Genomic DNA, 18716 nt, shown 5'->3' on the forward strand with positions numbered 1-18716 from the left:
AGCTCTTAAACAGGATGCAGTTTAGCCTTTAGGCACTTAATTTTCTCCAGAAATCTTTCTGAAGCTGGGATGCTTATAAAGGTATTATCAAGGTTCATGACCTTTCCTGAGAAATCTGCATCCAATTTGAAGCAAACCTGGGACTGTTCATCAGGTTCGAAAGAAACTGGAGTTAAGCTCAACAGGAAGTTCATTATTCTTACTAGCACTGCTTTTTGGAAGCCTGTCTCCAAAGGAAATTCTAGTAATCTTTTTTTTTGTGCTAAAAATCAGAGAAAGTGGCAACACCAAAACCAGGTGGGTATAACTATAGCTTATATGTTCCAGGCTTCCTGCTTTTAACTTTGATGTCCAGTGAAATTTGAATATTTTAGGTTTTTACTTACTAATCCACTACAGCAACATATGTTTAACAGTTCAAGAAAATTCTATTCTGGACAATACATAGGGTGACAACTATTTCCAGATGGAAATAGTTCCTGCTGATCATGCTTCTGGTGATTGCTGAGTTACACCAAGCTTCTTGACCCCCAACACCCCCAAGATTTTCTCCCGATGTCAAGATAATAGCCCACATAGCTGTTGCTGTGACGTCTGTCAAGGGCCCTTCTGCTGCTCCCCACTTTCCTGTTATCACCAAGGACATGTGCCTGAGTGCCATGATTAGGTCTGGTTTTGGGGATGTGGCACAGGGGGAGAATCTGTCCCTGAAGCAACCCATAGCACATTTCCCACCTTGGAGAGATCCCTGGGTCATTTCTGCCCAGCTTGTCAAATAAGGCAGTGGTTCTGCAGGAGGGGCTGAAGTGCCCAGGTCCCACTAACTACTGTGAGGAGTGAATACCCCTACAGCTATGGCCAGGAGTGCATTTCACTTCCCTTCCTAACTCAGTTATGGACTCCTATGGTGAACACTGAAGGAGAGAGCAAGAAAAGGGTTCAGATGTCTACCAAAGGATTTGGACAGATACTGCTGTGCCATGCCATTAGATACTATTTAGTCATATAATGCCACTTGATAAGACTTAGATACTCATTACTTTACTTCTGGGTTGACAGACATGCTAGGTAGATCTGTCCTGTTCTGGAGGCTGGGAGAGATGTACTAGAGCATGCCAGATGGCGCAGGACACCTGTATGGGGGCAAGAGATTTAAGCCACTCATGCCAGTATTTGCTTCAGCCCAGCAACCTTCTGTGGAAGCTGCCTTTTAACCTTGGCAGTTCTGCCTCCCTGGATGCCATCAATCCTGCTCTTGCATGTGCAAAGAGCTGAACCTGAAATGAGTAGATATGTGCCAAGGTGTAGTTAACGCTTATGAGATTGTGCCTTGTGCAACACATAGGTGGGGAAGAAAACATGCATGCATTTTTTTATAACACTGATTGAAATCTTGACCTAGGAAGAAAATTAGGAAAATTGAGAATGTGGACTCTTGGTATAACTGAACAAATCTCACCCCTTCTTTGTACTGAACACAGAACTAAGGTTAGATAAATGCTGGCTGAGGATACCTAACTCATCCACCTCACTTCTCCCCTGCTGCCATGAGTGATGCAGAATTGTTGCCTGTCTCAAAAGCCCAGTAGATGTTAGAGAAATAGTTGCATAGTTCAGCGTATTCCACTCTGCCTGGAGACCAAAGCAAACCTGAGTTCCAGATGTGTACTCCTTAATTCTAAAAGTGAGGCTCAATTTGAGATCTGGACATCTGACTGAATTGGTTTTGTGGTTAAGGGGAATCATGCCAGTGCAGTCCATGAGGCCTAGAGAGCAGTTTAGTTGAGCAGATTTAAAAATCTCATTTAGGGTAAGTTGAGCAGGTCTGCAGGTTTCAGTGAGTGCAATTCCATCACAGTCAATACAGCCAGAGCCCAAATATGAGTTAGAGCAACCTGATTTGCTCTGTAAGATATTTAGAAGTGAAGTGGTGATAAAGGAGAAATGGATCAAATACTTCTGTTTAATCTAGGTGCCTGAAATCCCCTTAAATTGCGGTTTAAAAGGACTGCATAAGGACCACTTGAAAATCAGGAATGCCTTTCTGCATTTCAACACATGGTAAACTGAAGTCTGAACTCACTTGAGTGCTTCTGGGCCAGCTCTCAAAAGTGGCCATTTATACGGCATCACCTTCTGCTTAAAGGGGTAGAGGAGGACATGAGTGAGGCAGCTCTGTGCTTATTTGGGTGAAAACATAAGCCTCTAAACAGTAACAGTGAGCTGAATTGCATGCAGCTTTCGGATTGATTCTTTGCACATCTCAGTACTGCCACTCCCAGATTCCCTGCACTCTCTCACTGCGCACAAAAATTGATGCTCCACTCTTTATTAGCACCTGTGAGCCAAAAATCTGTGAAAGCATCTGATGTAGAAAGGAGCTAAACAGTGCCCTATTGCATTCTTTACAATGCTGTTTAATGATTATCTGTTATAATGCTATTTTTTTTTCCCTAGACTGTGGCTGTGATAGGGCTATGTGACATTTTTTTCATGTTCTAAAAGCTGTTTCTCCCTCAGATACTTTTCTTCTTGCACTGTTGAATTAGTTTCTTGCCATTTCAGCAGCAGTAGTGATGTTATTGGAATGTCTAATGTAATAACTTGTAATTGAGGTAGAACTGGGAGAGGTGAGCTCTTGGAAGCACAGCTCTGAAATCTGTGTATCTCTCCTTGATCAGCAGCTTCCCAAGACAGAGATGCGTGTTTTACTGTTTTACAGATGTCCATTGCAAGAGTTTTCCCCTGTAACTTTTACTCACTGTATATTTTCATATGGTATTTAAAAATTTATAGTGTCCTTATATGTGACAATGGTGGCATATTATCACATAGGCTGGTTTCCATTTGTCGTTGACAGTGCACATTATAAGGAAGATAAGGCAAAATGCAGTCACCCACATACTCAGAGCTTTTAATAAACTGAGACTCTGTAGGAAAGAAGGCCGGAAGGAAATCTGTTGTCCTTGGAAAGAAAGACTGGAACTTTTTCAAGTGTGGATGCATTGCTAATGGGGAGAGGGAGACTAATATGCCATGAGCTGGTATTTCTATTGATCCCAGGATGTTTTACGTCTGTCAGACTTTAAGGAACCTCAGTGTAACACACCTTCAGGACAGAGGGTATTTCAGGAAGGAATTAGAAAACTCTACTTGAGCTGGAACAATTCACAACAAACACCCTGTTTTTTATAGCACTCTTCATTTTCAAACGAGCAATGTGATGCTGGTGTGACCTGCCAAATAAAGAAATGCAAAGTAATACCTAAGAGAAAGCCTGCTGCAATTTAAATCACCAATTTATATGCACCCTAACTGTTACAAACCCACATGTCAAGAGGTGATTACTGTGCCTGCTCTTCTGAAGGTGGCTTGTTACCCAGTAATATATATGTCCTAAACCTGAGATAATATTGGTTAAGTTAAACATGTTGATTCAATGGACGCTGGTATCCAGCAGAAATCAATCTATTTAATGAAGCACTTAAAAAATAAATGAACAGCTTTCCTTTGACTCTCATATTGACATTTCCTGCTCAATAATAACAAAATCAAAACAATAATATTCAATTTTGTCAGAGTGAAATATTTGGCAACAGTGCAGCCTGAAAAGAAATTTTGAAGTGTTTTTCTTAGGATGAAAATTCTAATTTCCAACAACCTCATTCATATTTTTTAATGATAACTAGAATGAAAAGTAGAATGATGCGACAAGCGCTACATACAAAATCTCTGTTTACCTGGTGAATATGAATGTATTTGAATGCCATAATAGAATTTAGCTTTATTAGTCACTCTGTAGAGAATATAATAAATGCTGAAGTCTAGCCAACTTCTCGTAGTGCTTATAGGCTTATCTATGCTTAGGCTGATCAATATCTTAAATGTGTTAGAGAAATGCGTAGAATTAGAGGTTTTAACCTAATTTGGTGTATTCCACATGGACTACACTATACACATTTCAGATCAGGGAAAGATTTAAGAATTTATTAGAGCGTCAATTAGAGATAGTTTTGCAATGTCTATTTCCATCATTTTGGACCAAAATATTGCGAGATTTGCGCAACTTTCCATCTCTTTTCAATCAATCAGTGTTAATTCAGTTCTGAGTGAAATTTCACAATCTGTTTCAGGGCCCAGATGCTCCCCTCTTCCTTTGGCACTGTAATTTTTTTCTATTGCTTAAAATGCTATGTTCCTACAGATACTTGCAGCTTGCTAAAAGTTTGTAGAAATCCAAGTATCCCAGAACGCTTAGATAGTCCTTAAATAGTCCCCATTTAACAAAAAGAGCTGATTCCCATGAGCTCCAGGGGACTTCAGGGCAGGATTCAGTTGCCTGAACACAGGCATCTGGTGCCGCTACCCTACATGGGTATCATCTGTGGGTGTCTACAAGAGATAATACAGGATTTATGAGAAGCAGCAGAGGCTCTAGAGGCTGGGCAGGATACACCCACAGTGCCTGAGATGACAATAGGAGCTAAGATGTTTAGGCAGCTGAACTAGGAGTTGAATAGGGCTGTACATTTCAGTTCTTGCCACATTTGTTGGTTAAAAATGTTTTAGAAAAGGTCTCTTCCCTCCCATCTCATCTCTTCTCGAAAATTATTCATGCAGTAATCAGGCAGAGCTTGTGCAGGGAAATTTTACTTTATGCATCCTGTAACAGTATGATTTATTTTTGTATCCTGTAACTGGATCTGGCTGGGAACAAAGATGTTTAAGAGCAAGTTTACACTGAAGTTGTGGGGGCTTTTTTGGTCTGGGTTTTGTGTTGGTTTTTTTTTAAGCTTTGGGGTTGTTTTCCTTAAATTATAATCAGAATCAAACCAAACCTCAGAATGAGAGTGTATCTTGGTTAAAACTTGACCAAATCTGTTTTTCACTCATAACTGTGTGACTCACGTCTAATTCTCTTGAAATTAAGAGCAATTGAGATGGTATATCTGCCACCTCTTCTAGGTCACCCAGCTAGTTTGTCTTATTTCTTTTATTTGTTGAGATAGCCAATTAGAGGTAGAGAGACTCTTCCAGTGAGTGATTAATTCCTCCCCTTCCCATTTTAGCATCAACTGAATCGCTCTCTGGAGACAGATTCTCTTTTCATTGCCTGGGAAACTCATTTGGGCCAGTCTAAACTTAGGGTAGAGACATGTCCTCTAAAAGTGACTTGACCAGGGTTTCTCAGGGGGTCAAGTGGCAGAGGAAGGTGTGAAACTTGTTTCTCCTACAATCCAGTGCACATCACCATCCACTTTGCTTGAAAGCAGCCTAACTTGTATGTACAGCATGAACAAGCCTCTTAGAAATATCTTTCCATGGCAATTCTTTAGAGTGAAAATTGGAGGGGAGGGTTGGGTTGTTTTTCTTTTAAATATGTGTAGCTTGCAAAGATCAGAAAATGGAAATAAGTCAGTGGCAAAACACTGGGGGAGGCTGAATTCAATTCAGGAAATGGAATCTGATTGTATGTAATATCAACATCTGGGAAAAAGATAACTTATCAGATCCAAGGCAATTTAAATTCATTAAAAATGCATGTGCACTTTCCAAAACATACTATCATGGGAAAATTAACAAATATGAAAACAAACTCATCAGGACTATTGCTATAATTGGGTAAAGAATCCTGTTGCTAATCTGAAACACATTACTAATTCAGAAAGCACACATCAAAGTCAGTCACTGCAGATAATGTGATTAACACATATATGTGCATTCAGACTCATTACTGTGCTGATTCTTTCAACTTAAACACACTGAGTTATCACCTCATTCCTCAAAGGTAACATTCACACCATCTTTAATTAAGCAGGAGTCAACATTAAGGTGATTCGTCAAAGTTATAAGGCAGGAAAAGTGATCATTCTTATTACTTGCTTCAGTTTTCCCAGGCTGGCCCTAAAGCTCAGCTCAGCTCTAAGGGGTAGATCTTTTGGATACCGGGACCAGTGATGTCCCTTTTCACTCGTAAAACTGAAGGGTCAATTTCCAAAGTGATTTACATGCCTGGCACTGTTGCAATGTGTGCAGGCAAGCTTGGTGACTCCGTCCCAGTGAAATTGATGGCAGTGTCATGAAGGGTTATGTTTGAAAACTCTGCCCAGCAGCTGTCTGTATCACCCACGTGTTCTACCTCAACTGGAAGGGTCAGCCCCTGGTTTGTGTCCAGGTGCTCATGCGTTTACTTCTGACCATTCTCAGAACATCCCAGGTTTAAAAAATGTAGGAACTGGGCCAAAATCCTTCCAGAGAAAGAGTGTTTGGATCTTTATCCCACCACACCTAACAGTAGGACAAGCTAAACTGTGTGGCTGTGTCTGGTTCAGCACTTCCATGCCTCTGGTTGCAACTGTGTCACCGTGCAGCTAAGACACATCACTCCATAGGAGCAATCTGAATTCCTTTAGCCATACCTCTGCTGTGGGAAACCAGCACCTAACACCTAGTGTTTTTAAACTGATCAGCACACTGCCCTTTCTTCCTCAGAGACTAGGTTTGGGAATCATACTGAGAAATCATTCATCAGAGAAAGTCTGTGAACTAATCTTAAAGTTGCTTGAGATGTAGCCCTGAACTTTCATGAGTGGCTGGTGGGATTCTTCAGAATGACCTTTCTCTGACTTGAAGTTCTGAAGTGGCTTTGCACAGCCTGTAACCAAGACCTAAATCATGCCCAGTCCAAATTCCCACCAACTGCAAGCAAGCAAGACCTAATTGCACTTCATGCACCATTTAGATACAGCGTTCTGTCCATATAAGAAACAGCAAAAAGTCCTAAGAAGAACTTGTTAAGTTCAAATCCTTAGCTGCTGGAAATTAGCACAGCTTGACTATTACCTACATGCTTTGAGTGTCACATAGCAGCTGAAAGCCTGACACTGTGGGTGAAAGCTCCCTGTTCTGCTTTTTCTGGGATATTAGCTAAGTTTGAGCATCAAGCTGAGTAAAACCAGCTAATGAAAGTATCTCTCTCTAGAGGGGGCTATGCCTTTCTGTTGAAAGAAATATGTTCCTGTGCATGTCTCACAAGGCAGTTTGGGGATAACCATCCTTATTGCTTCCTGGTGTCTGGGTGAAATGGGTTCACCTGCCTTAGGGCAGACAGCTTCCTAAACCACTCACTCATGCATTTGCAAATGCTTCAGATGGAGGGCCAGCAATAAAATGCAGCCAGAAGCATTCAGTGAGAAGGAAATGAGTACCACATGAATTGGGATACCTGGACAGATGTGTGTCCCCAGTGAGGCGATGTTACAATCCAGCCAAGGGTTCCCTGGGGAATTATTATTTTTTTATGTTCAGAATATTCAGAATATGCTGAATGAAAAGTAACAGAAGACCTGTTTGTATCCAGCCCTCATGGTATGTTCCTATTAACCTTATTTTTTTCATGATTATGAATCAACCTGTGTAGAAATCTCCAGAAACTGTCCACTGCTGGTATCTGTAGCTCAAAACTGCCTTACCTCATATATATTTCAAATCTGCATATGGCTGCAACATCTGTTGAATTGAGATACAATTCTGTCTTAATTTCCCAGCTCATCTTATCAGCTTCAATTTCATTACACAGATCAGTAAATCATTGGATGCAAAAATGCTAACATATGCAACCTTAATAGTTTTCAAGTATAAACTCATAGGAGACAGCTAAAAAAACTATATAGCTGGTCTATCCGCCTGAAATTGCACCACCAATCTTACAATGACCTTGCAATCCATTTTCTCCTTACCTCTGTTCTGGGCTTGCATTCTGCATAGTTCTTCACCTACTTTTACATTGTATTTGAAAAGAAATTAAGTATTGCATGGGAATAAAACCAGGAATCTTGTAACCATATTTCTTGTTGATTGGGAAATGCTGGCGCAATATGCAATTGAAGGTATCTGAAAGGAGCAAAATGTCACCTAGTGATCATCACAATTATTGTACCACTGGGACCATAATAATTAGGAGGTACCATACACTGCACTGTTATCCAAATGGCTTCCGGTTTAATTTCACAAGTGGTTCCCTTTTGTCACTTTAGTGAGGTAGCTCAGAGACTTGGGAAGAGAGTACATAATTATTCCCTATCCCTTCTTTCTCACTCCCACTCTTTCTGCTAATAATGCAAATTCAGAGTGGGCCAGAAGAGAACAACTGGAGATCTCAAATTTTGTATTTTTTTAATTTTTAATTTATTCCTAGTTTTGAGCATCCAAGACTCTTAGTGTATCACAAAAATATGTTTGATTGCTTTTCTGCTCAAGGGTTGATTTAGCTTTTTTTTTTTTTTTAAGTGCATAAGACTGTTGTTTGTAGGCATTTGTAATTTTTGTGATCAAATGTTGCAGATCATGAGCCCTGGTGACACTGTGACTTGGCAGAGACTGCGATTTTGTTGAAATGTCTTCAAATCCTTTGGAGTTTTCCAGATTACTTCAGTCACCTTTTGTTTGCATGCTTTCTGTCTGGAAAGAGAAGACATGGGTGACCATAAAGTTGCTAAGTTCAGTTATACAATTCTGTGCCTCTTCTGCAGAAGTGATTAGTTCCTTTTTTAACTACAAAGTATTTTTATTACGCTGTGTTTTACATCCCTGAAGTCTGGCTTGTATTTTTGAGCTGCCACACTGCTGCCTTGAGAAGGGAACAAAAATTAACAAGCTGACCTTTGTGTGTGGTTGCACAAATTTCTTCTGTCCTCTACTAGACACCTTCATTCTGACCTCAACTCTCTCCTGTAGCATTGCCTGATGATAAGGATTGATGTTCAAATGTCCCAGCAACTCATCTCTCTGTATGCTTTTGTGCCTGAAGAATTGCTGTTCACTGGCCTTAAAATAGTTGTGAAATGTATTCGTCTTTATATCCTCAAGAGCAGTTTTTGGTCACAGGATACAGAATGTACCTGAGCAGCCTTTGCTGTTTTTTTCCACTGCAAGGGCGTTCACACCACAGGCTCCACTTCAACCTTGAGTTGTTGGGCTTCACACAGAAAAATGCAGGGCATTACAACCTGTTAATGTAAGGCATCTATAATATTTGTGATGACTCGGTTACTTAGTTTCCAGGACTTCTGGTAATCCTGAGTATGTAGAGGCCACAGAACAGTTTTTCTGTCTGCATCTTCTCAATGCTCTTTATGGTGCATCTTTGCTTTGAAGCTTGTAGGGAATAACAGCAGTAGGTCTGTAAGAAAGCTGTGAAAACTTTGCTAGGCTCAGTAGCTTCCCTAAAATTCTGCTTTCTAGAAGTCATCGTAGGGGGAACATTTGGTGACTCACTGTCCTGGGTTCAGCAGTAGCAGTAGCAGTCATTTTTCTCCTTCTTAGTAGCTGGTGCAGTGATGTGTTTTGACTTTCAGCTTGGGAACAACACTGATAACACTGATGTTTTTAGTTGTTGCTAAGCAATGTTTACTCTGACCAAGGACTTTGTGAGTCTCATGCTCTGCCAGGGAGGAGGGGAAGTCGGGAAGAAGCAGAGACAGGACACCTGACCCAAACTAGCCAAAGGGGTATTCCAGGTATTCCATACCACAGCATGTCATTTCCAGCATATAAACTGGTGGGAGCTACCCAGAAGGGCTAGATCACTGCTCTGGTCAGTCTGGGTATCGGTCAGTGGGTGGTGAGCGGTTGTATTCTCTTCCGTTGTTATTCCCCTTATCATTGTTATTATTGGTGGTAGCAGCAGTGATTTGTGTTATACCTTAGTTACTGGACTGTTCTGATCTCAACCCGTGGGAGTTACATTCTTTCGAGTCTCCTCCCCATCCCTCCAGGAGCCCGGGGAGGAAGACTGGGGGAGGAATGAACGAGCATCTGTGTGGTTCTGAGTTACTGGCTGGGCTTAAGCCACAACAGAAGAGACTCTCAAGAAGTCCCAGGAAATGGTCTTTGAAAAGCTGGGTGCATCAAACAGCTGCAACAGCATATGAATGCATTTTGCTTTGATGTTTTTGATGTAGGACATGTAATTTCATTGTTGGCCCTATTATGGAAACAAAGCATGTATCAACAGGGCATAATTTAAAAAGGAGAGCAAAAATATTTACTGTGTTCTTGGTAATGCAATTGGCCTGTTACATGATCATCTATCAGGCATGACAGCATCTCCCATTTCTATGCAGATTTGTTATTTAAGCAAATTTTATGTAGGTGCAGGAGGGGAAGGGGGTGTTCTTTCTTTTAATGTACATCTATAATTTATTTATATTAGAGCTTCCCTTCAGGGAAGTAAAAATAAAATCTTCATTTCTAATGTGTTACAAGAAGAGAGTTTGCAAAGATAGTCTCATTTCTTGTCTCCTTAGAGACAGCATTGGCAGTGTGGGACTTTGTGCCCCTCTGAGTGTTACTGAAATTGCCATCCATTAAGATTGCTTGACCAGTGGAGCCATAACTTGGGTTTAGAAGCATTTTTCCTGGACCTAAATACTAACAAAGGCTATTCCAGTTTATGACATTCTTTCCACTTAGGAAGAATGGTGAGGAGCAGGTGTTGCATTAAGAGTATAGAAATCTGTCAGAAAACAAGCCCCCTTGTGTTCCAGCCAGTCCTCAAGGATCAGATGGGCTGGGGATTGCTGAGCTTAATTTCTGACTATAACCAATTCCACACTATGCATCCAGTCAATACAAACTTTCACGATTACAGATTCATAAATAGAACAGTTTATTGAAGTGATGGAAATACAGGATTCCCATTGACAAATTCACCGAGTGCATTAGTGCTAAAATCCACATCTAGCCAACAATTAATTGAGCTCACATGGAAAAATAACAGAGGTCATTCATTGACCTCATTTCTACCTGGGTATCATCCAATGTAGTTGGAGATTCAAGTCTTACCCAAATCTCTCGCTGCTTTGGGGAGGAGAGAGGAGCAAGACCATTGGTTCTCTGCAGAGTGGGCTTACATTCTCATCCTTTGCCAGGGAGGAGTTAAAATGCCATTACCTGTTTCTGCCTTCATCGATTTGGGGCTGGGGCAGCCACATTCTCACTTTGGTGTATTTTTCATATGTAAATGAGAGACAAAACCAGTTTTGGTTGCCTTCAGTCAGCCTGTTCAAGGGCTGTAGGTCTTGTGCAAGGATGAACAGAACCATGAAATGTTCACAGAACTCCCTCTTCCACTCAGCTGAGGCAGTCATTAAGGCTCATCTGGCCTCCACCTGGATAGCCTTATCACCCTTAGCAGCAGCCCATCATCCCTATCAGGGTGTTGCTGTTAATCCCTTCACCACATATCTCATGGCCCCTTTTCCACTTAGACCAATTTCTGCCAGGGGGATGTCACATGGACTCTTGATTTCCTATTACATGTAGGACCAGGATACCCCTTAGAAGAAAAAAACTCCTAAAGGTGAGCTATGGCTTAGACACATACATTTCTCCCCTAGAGGTTCATGTCTCTTCCAACTCTGTTTTGAGTTTCCTTTTGGGGTAAGGACCTGTCGTGGTTTAAACCCAGTCAGGTAACTCGTTTGCTCACTTCCAGTGAGTGGTGCCGAGCTGACAACAATCAAGGTCCGTGTCCGTCTCCCCCCCCCTGCACCGGGGCTCTCCCCTTCCCCGCTCCCGGAGGAACGGGGAGGAGGATTGAGAGAGTGCAACTCCTACGGGTTGAGACAAGAACAGTCCAGCAACAAATCACCACCGCTACTATCAGCTAAAACAATGATAAGGGAAAATAACAAGGGAAGAGAATACGATACCACCGGCCAAGAAAACGAGTTCCACCCGGAAGCCCCTGTCCTTCCGGGTAACTCCCAGTTACCCCCCACCCCGGGCATGACGTGCTGTGGTATGGAATACCTCCCCGGCTAGCCCGGGTCAGGCGCCCCGTCTCTGCTTCCTCACAGCTTCCCCTCCTCCCTGGCAGAGCATGAGCCTCACAGAGTCCTTGGTCAGGGTAAACATCACTTAGCAACAATCGACAACATCGGCTTCACCAACACTGTTCTCAAACTAGAAGTCAAAACACAGCACTGCACCAGTTAACACAAAGGAAAAAACATGACTGCTACTGCTGAACCCAGGACAGGACCCTTTTTAACAGTGATGAGCTGTAGCCATAGTGTGGATCTTTACTTGCAGACAGCACTAGGCTAGGCACCTTATTAAAAGGTTGTGCTGTTCCTCGGACTTGAGATGCTCTCACTAATTGCGTGTAGATCCACGTAGTTCAGTGCAAAGCATGGAAATTGCTGTTCCTGGTGACTGTTTGATGCTACCAAAGAGGGCACCTCTTGGGACACTGCTGGAGAGTGAAGGGGATTCACACTGCCCAGCAGAGCAGCTGCCAGAGCAGAGGTCTTCCGGGAGGTTTCCTTGGAAGGAGAAACCCAGTGGACTGAGGCAGACTGGGAGTGATGTCACACCATGGAAAAGGTGGCTCACAGTGCTCTGCAAGGCCAAGCACAAAGAGGGTGCTTGGGTGGGTTTATCACACTTGATGTGGGACATTTCCAAAATTCACAGCTAAAATAGGTGGCCTCTATAGCTTGCAAAGAGAAAGAAGCATTTGGTCTGATTTAGGCATCTGTTTTAGGATGACATGAATGGGACTCTTACAAAGGAGGGCTTACTTCCAAGATGGACAGCCATGCTTAGCTGAATCCCTCTCCTGCTTCTGTGCTAAGAAAGTTTTCCTCGCAGATGAAGACAAACATCTTATTTTTTGTGGAATGAAGGAGTCTGTTGGGGCTGCTGTTGGCCCAGACATGTCTGAAGGCTTGATAGGTTTTCTGAAGCACTACTTTGAAGAAATTGATTAATTCTGTCCTGTCATCCATCTGTCCCTTTTGCTGTCTGCTTGTTTAGAAGGGAGTTCAGAATTATGTTTAGTTGAGATAGAGCATCCCTGAGCAGGGCAAAGAGCAAGGCCAATGCCTTGGCTGTGGAGATCATCTCCCTGGTTTGAGAGCTGTCCACAGGTTCTGCTCACTCAGGGTCACTTGCAGGCTGCATGCAAATAAAGCCTGACAAAACTCCACTAAGTTTCTCTGCTGCTTTTCACTTTCCCATCGTCCCTGTACAAAGGCATGGAGTAAAATCTCTGTGCAATTAGTGGCAAAATTCCCACTGATTTTAGTGGGATCAGAATTTTATGTTAGACCTAATGTTGCTTGTAATTTCCCTTCTGATTAAGTTAGTGGGCTGAACTGTTCTCAGTGATGTATTGAGAAAGAATAGTTCTTTCCACTGCAGGAAATGGCAAGTTCAGTCCTACGTCCTGTGCTATTTATAGGAGACCCACATCCTCTGTCCCACCAGTGGAGCTCCTTTAATGCTGGTGAACTTCCATGACTTCTTACCAATGGGAATCTCTTTCCACTTGGTCCTCAAGATGCTGGAAAGAATTAGTCCATGACTAAATTTCTCTCTTCAGTATAAGGCTTCTAGATTTCTTTAGTGTATGAAAAATGTACTTATTTGAGAACTGATCACTTCACTGCTCTGTTATCAGAGATACAGATACTAAATCAGAGTAATTATGCAGCAGTGTACATACTCTTTTTTTTTTTTTGCCAGCGTCTGCTTCAGAGCACTAAGTGAATTAACAGGGTTTAATTTTCTTTCATGGCACCTGGTTAGGCTGGCTGATGTGATCTGGGGAACTTGCCCAGAGGTAGCATGTAAAACATTTTGTGTCTGTCAGATAAGAAATGCTTACAAACATCCCCCTCTGTTTACTGTATTTGAGCTTCTGAAGAGAGTGCATTCAAAGCAGGTATCCAGAAATCTGACAACATGAGAAGCCTGAGCACTAACTGCTGAAAACAGGGGAATTCCACAGATTTCTTCCTACCTTTTTTCCCCTCCAACAGATAAAATATTCATTGCTCAGCAACTGCAGAAGGGGAAAGCATGTTGCATCCCTAACTCCAAATTCCCTTGGCATGGATTAAGAGGGCAACAGAATTACCAGGCAATCTTAATGAGGCACGTGTTCATAATTTATATCTGCTGTGAGAGGCACAGATCCGCTATCTGTGGTGCACATTACTGGGTATGAAACTTAATTCAAGAAACCTGATTTCACACTTTAAAGGTAAGCAATTTCTCTGTGCTACCTTGTGACATCAAGTCAGCCTGATTATTCATCTGTTGCTCTTATGTGCTGCCCTTGGAGCATGCCTTGAGACTGCGGGTACAGCAACACCTGTATCAAACTTAGTCTCTGGGACCTTGTGAGAATTTCCCACTTAATGCTGAAAATAATCCATTCTGTTTAACGTGTATGTGACAAGAGAGATAGATATTAAGAGGTATGTCCCTGAGCTCACCCAAGTGGCCAATGGCCATGAAAGTGCTGAGAAACTTTGCAGATTTCTCAGAGCTGCTGCTGGCGGCAGTGAGCAAATATTGCATTTTGGTAGGTTTATTTCTATATTAGTTGTTGGTGGATGAAAGATAGGTCAAGTTTGCAGTGTGTGGGAATATGGAGTCTGCTCATATCATCCATTTAAATTTTGCTCACCGGAGATGTAATCCAAGTAACCAGCACCCAGGCAGAAATGTCAGAAATGTCCTAGCAAAATATTCAACACCAGGTTGGATGGGGCTTTGAGCAACCTGGTCTAGTGGAAGGTGCCCTTGACCATGGCAGGGGTTGGAACTGGATGAGCTTTAAGGTCCCTTCCAACTCAAACCATTTTGCTATTCTATGTTTTATATAAACTGTGTGTTTCTGAGGTCCTAGCTATAAACTGGCACTCACCTGTGCTGGATAGGTGCCCTCAAAGTCTTAAAGAGATGCTTGTAGACATATCTAATTTCCAAATTAAATAAGTATTCTAATTTCCTCCTGAAAGAGGATTAATACCACTGTCAGCTTCTTTAGAGCTATGGCCTTCGCTTATGTCATAATGTTTGAGGGGCCAGTGGGAGCCAGTTTACCCTGGAATGGAGCATGGTTCCAATGAAACTGCCAGCAGAAATGCAGCTATCAGACTTATGCTTTCTAGGGGCTCTGGGGCATTTGTGCACTGGGAGACTGTTGCTGGTATCTTATGCTGTCAGGGAAAAAAACATTGCAAAAACAAAAGTCTCCATTCTAGGAGGTGTTTAGCTATACCATACCAAAAGTCGTTACTCTTAAGTAATTTCCTCATTTTCCAGTTGGTGACTTGGTAACTATGAAGATTGCTCCTGCATCTCTGAATGTGTGGTCAGTAAAATGGCATCAGGCTCAGTCATTTCCCAGTGGTGCTTGGACAGTTTTCCATCCCATAAGATGGCAATGCACCTTTTCCTTTCCTCCACACCACCTGTGTACAAGGAGAGGACATGTCAGGATCAGGCATGGAATTAACTTGTTAATCGTTTCTTATGCAGTGCTCACAGAACAGAAGCCCATTGTGTGACATGCTATATTATCCCAATTACAAGGTGGGTTTTGCCCCAAAGGAATTACAGACCTTACACTTGCTACCTCTTTCTCTTTAGCATTGGAAGGAGATGGTACTCTTTTACCAATCTGGTTCTTTTAAAAAGAGTTTTCCATGAGGTCTGTGGAATCTTTTGCATGTTTTCTATTTTCTGTGTTTATTTATCACTTCTGCCTGCAGCTTAAATTGGAGACAATTGCTGTTTCTGTGTCATAGTGCAAGGTGAGCTTGCTCCCCAGTGTGTTTGAAGACCTTCAAAATCTTCCCAGCTATTCCAGCAGTGAGACAGAATGCATTCTAAAATGGTTCCCACCACCCCCAGCAGTATTTGAACACAGGAAATATAAAATGACAGATTACTCAGCCTCTAGGTAGGCCAATTAAACAGGAATAAAAAACAGCTCAGCAGCAAAGTCTGTGCATTTGCTGTTATAGCTGGGAAAGAGTTGCTTGAATAAAGAGTTCAGCATCATCTAATTTTTAGAAATTAATAGGTGTAGTGGGACCAGCTTAGAACAATGCCCTTTTCTTGAAAGGAAAATCTGGTCTCACCAGAATTACAGTTTACGTACACCAGCACGAGGCAGCAACAGGGGAATTATTCTGCTTTGCTCCCAGCCAAATTTTGTCTGTCAGCTGGTGATCCTGATGCCAGTCACTGTCAACTCTGGGTACAGGTGGGGAAGAGACGTCTCTTGATCATATGGGTAAATGTACCCAAGGATCAGGCTAAGTTAATTGGATTTTGGAAGTAATGCCAAAGTGTTGCTTTGAGAAGCTCATGACCCAGACAATTAAAGATGTGCAATGCACAGTGTGAAGTTGAAAAGGCAAGCTGAATCTTCTGATTTGCTATCAGAGAGCTTAATACTATATGGAGAGTGGTTCAGCAATCACCCTGTTAGCTGTCTTCTGAGATCTGAACAACAGAATGGGCAGGTTTTTCAGATCTAAGAAGAAAAAGTGCAGAGGTCACCTCTGATAGAAATTACTGTAGTTCTTTGTACTCCAGGAAAGAAAATTGCCCCTACAAAGACTGGGGCTGGTTTGGATCCAAGGACACAGATGGACTCCATTCAGCTTACTCACAATCCTTCACCGCTGGACAAATATCACATCGCCAGTTGCAGAGGGGAGTGTTGTGCTTGTAATAAATCACCCAATGCTGCATTCCAGGCAGAGCACCTAATAAATGGGAAAACATTCTGCAGTCATAAAACTCAATGATAACTATAACACAAAGCAACTGAATCTGGAGCAACTTTGCTTCAGCTCTATAAAACTGGGAGTCACACAGAGATTTGGAAAAAGCCTTTTTCCCAACCTGGCAAGTTTGTCTCAAGCAATAAATCATGAGTTCAGTATCCGTGTGGGTACTGCCTTGGGAGCACTAAGTTTAACTGTGATAATCCAGGAAAGAGCATGTCCTGAGTCCTATAATTAATACAGAAAGTCTTCTGGGTTACACTGCCTGGTCAGTTCTCAGAAAGTCAGGGGTCAGAGCAATCAGATTTCCATTTGTCTTGCCAGTCACCAGAGGTGTTAGTGTGCTACCAGCTGTTGATCTAATCTTTCCAGCTTCCATTGCATCACTGCACTCCAAGTCTCATCTGTTCTTTATAAAAGTCCTTACTGAACCTCAGAGACACTCTGCCTTTTCCTTTTTAGGTAAAAACAAACAAACAAACAAAATATCCAGCTTTTCCTGCATGATTTCTTTGTGGTTTTGAAGAGGAATGGGAGTGGGTTTTTTTTTTCCCAGTCCCTGCCTTGAAAAGTATGTTGCATTTGCTTTTCCCAAAGTGCTGGTGATTTGAGTCAAGATCAAAAAAAATGTATGAGAAAGTGCTAATTTTTCAGCCAGCATATCTGGTAGATATGTGAAAGAAGGGGTACAGAGGGACATGTCTTTATTTGTCATTGAGTAGTACCAAAATTGCAATTCCTAATATAGAGCTGATCTCTGTTTTGCAAGTACTGGCGTGACAATAGAGAAACTTTTTAAAGGCTATGTCTTAGTTTATAAGAATAAAAGCAAAACATTCAACATAGGTATAAAAGGGGATCTGGATTTTTCCTGTTGTTCTCCAGAGAAAGGCAGTACAGTGTTCTCATGGTCTTTCTGTTTCTGCCTCCAATTCTTACATCAGTATGTGTTGAAGTGTCCCACGTCTTTAACATTCATGTTAAACATTTTTTCAGAAATAAAATTAAAAGCCTTCCACCATTGTCTTCAGTGGGCTTGACACCAGGGTTTTAGATGAAGATCTGAAAAGACACCTAATATTTGAGGCATCTGAAAGATTTGCATTGAGCTAGCAGATGTGAAATAGGACATATAGTAGACTTGAACCTGCCTGTAGCAAATGTTGTTAGGGAACCCCAGCTTATCTCCGATGACACTAAGGGGCTCTTAAAGCAACTGAAGTATGCTACTAAGTAGGACTCTGCAGATTCATACCTAAAACAGCTGAGTAGTAGTGCTTTGTGCTCAGTTCTGCAAGGGGCTTTGCATCCTTGGCAGCAAGATGAAGAGCTGCTGCTGAGCCTTCTGGTATGGCATTATGCAAGCTCATTCCCTACTAAACACATTCCTTTGAACATCTCTACTGGTCAGGAAGTTGTAACTCATTCTGCCTCATATTTCTGGAGTTAAAACAAGAATGTGAAGCACTAAACTACTGCAGTTTTCCATGTCTGGTCTAATTATATGCTCAATTAGCCCAGTATTCTTGCAGAGTAGTATGAAAAAGTACCTTGGTGTAAGTCACTTGATGTCAGTACATCCTTATAGTTTGGTGTTGCTGTATTGCTGATACAGCGTCCTTGTATTGTCAATAGACTTTTGCAGATTTCCACCCACTGGCTTAATTATTATGTACGATGGGACTTACTTATTCACATTAGCAGGAGCAATTTGTGACTTTATAATCCAAATTTTGCCATCTAAATAAAGAAAAGGGGAGACAGAGATTGCACAGAGCAGCAATAAAGTTTAGGCACCATCATGGAAGTCCTGGGCCACAAAATTGAATTACCTACTCCTTCCTGATTCACTGAATGTCTTTAGCAGTGAGAGACCCAAATTCTGGCTGGTTGGTGACTCCGACTTCTGCTCAAGTGTCCATGCCTACAGCTAGAGAAGTAACAACTTACACAGATCAGCACAGGGATTCAGTAGCAATTTTTTCCCAACAAACCTGAAGAGCCTACTGGGCTATGGTCAAAAGACACCGTTCCTGGAGAGTGAGGTAAGAAAAAGAAGAAACAGCGTTAGCACAGTGTGTGGTTGCCTTTTCTGTTCACCGCAAAAGCTGAGTAGCC

This window comes from Pezoporus wallicus, unplaced genomic scaffold, assembly GCF_028554395.1.
Source record: "Pezoporus wallicus isolate ANWC-B61680 ecotype Strahan unplaced genomic scaffold, APGP_CSIRO_Pwel_v1 contig_3487, whole genome shotgun sequence".
NCBI lineage: Eukaryota > Metazoa > Chordata > Aves > Psittaciformes > Psittacidae > Pezoporus > Pezoporus wallicus.